This window comes from Pteropus alecto, unplaced genomic scaffold (assembly GCF_000325575.1).
Source record: "Pteropus alecto unplaced genomic scaffold, ASM32557v1 scaffold101, whole genome shotgun sequence".
NCBI lineage: Eukaryota > Metazoa > Chordata > Mammalia > Chiroptera > Pteropodidae > Pteropus > Pteropus alecto.
Genome location: NW_006432945.1, coordinates 5,176,377 through 5,178,229, shown reverse-complemented (window position 1 = coordinate 5,178,229; position 1,853 = coordinate 5,176,377). Strand labels below are relative to the sequence as shown.

The following is a 1,853-nucleotide window of genomic DNA, read 5'->3' as shown; positions in this document are numbered from 1 at the left end:
GGAGGGGTGGGGGAGGGAGAGGGAGAGACCTTTTAACAAGAGTGATATGTGTTATGTACCAAAGCCGAGAAGCAGCCACGCGACAGATCACTTCCTGAGCAACTGACTGCCACTGACCAGCTTCCAAAGCAGTAGGGAAAAAGAATGCAAATTATTTCCCCCATTTATATTCTTTCCATAGGAAGTATGTGGTTTTAAAAGGCAGCGAAATACTTTTCATTACAGAACACAAAGCTAATCTGGCCAATAGATTAAATCCCTGGAAAGCTTGCTCTACATCTCAGATTATGTGCAGGACACTTAACAGGAGCAGCCTTGACGGGTTGGGACTTAATGGGAAATCACTATCCAAGGAAAGTTGAAGGAAAAAAAACAATATCAGACTTTTGCTGGTACTTTTTTTTTTTAAGTAGAAAGTGAGATAAAAGACAGGCGTTTCCCTTGAACCCATCAGATGCAGGGGAGTCAAATCTTTAGGTTCTTCAAATCTTTAACCATAAAAAGAGAAGGAGCGAGAAAGAGCACATTGAGAAAGAGAATTTGAGCTAGAAGCCTTCTTTAATCCTAATCAAATGGCCAAAGTCCACCCCTTTACTTCCCCTACCTCTAGATTCAATTTCTCTGGTACCGAACTGAGGAAACCATAGTCTGTAATCAGAGTTTAAATTGTGGATTTGACCCCCAGGAAGTTAGTTAGCCTCAGGCTTTCCTATAACAAGATGAGGTCAGATTCACCAAGTATTTGAACTGTTAAGCGCACCCGTACCCTAACTATCTTATAAACTACGTCTGTAGCATGGTGTGGGGAGAAGGTGGGTATGCGGACGGCTCACCGAAAGTAAACCTCATTATTAGAAAAAAAGTCAAGGCCCCACCAAATGGGTGACTGACTGATGCTGTGGTGACGGCATCACCGTCATCCTCTATGATTATGTCCCAGAGACATAATAGAGAATGATCCTCACCTAATCTGCATTTTACCCATTTTCCCCTTTGAATGTGTCAGATGTCACTAATGGTCCTGGGCTAAATGACTTAAAGAATCATCTCGCTCAAAACTCAGCCAGTCACTTCAGGCGAAAGCTCACAATCCTAAGTTTGTAAGCAAGTGCTTTAGGAAATGATGCCTTGCTCTGTATTTTTCAAACTGAATGATGAAATATGCTTAACAGATGAGGCAGGCATTTTACAAGGTGGCTCAGAAAATGCTGAATTAAATTAAAAATCAATAGGCTGGGTTTTGAAGAGTTTGCATCTAATCATGAAGTCTCCTATAACCTCCTTTCAAGAGGAACCACCCCCAAATTCATTTGCACAAAAATTGCTTAGCAAGTCATAACTGCCAGTACCTACTGCCACCTGTAGCTGATACAAGAATCGCAAATCTGCAGAAAACTGTGGTTACAACGCCATAATTAACAGATTCAACACAGTGTGGCAAGCAGGCCCCCTAGTGTGCAAAGCCCTTTTTCTTAGAGAATAAATCCAAACTCTACGTGCAAACTGCTTTCCTATCAATTCCATATAAAAGGAGGGGAAAATGGCCCGTATGGTGATGTCATGAGATGATTTCCTAACCCACCTTTAAACCATCTATTGTTGCAGTCACTGCAGACAATATCAATAGCTCCACTTATTCAACAAATGTCTGCTGAATGTCAGACCCTGTGTTGGACACAAAGACACAGGTGAACCACAAACATACTCAGGAACCTCATGGAACTCATACTGCCAAACTCAGAGGCAGATTTTTAAGCAAGTGATTACAATAAGGTGAACTGGCGTAAAATAGTGGAAGAACGGGGCACTTTCTACCTACATGTCATGATTTTGTTTTAAGAGAGAGAGACAAA

At 41.6% G+C, this 1,853-nt stretch overlaps 1 protein-coding gene across 2 annotated transcripts in view; it reads right to left on the bottom strand.

Annotated features, from left to right (window-relative positions):
* Positions 1-1,853, bottom strand: part of CENPF (centromere protein F) — a 50,734-nt gene that overhangs the window by 1,790 nt on the left and 47,091 nt on the right. The gene's annotated exons all lie outside the window — the stretch shown is intronic.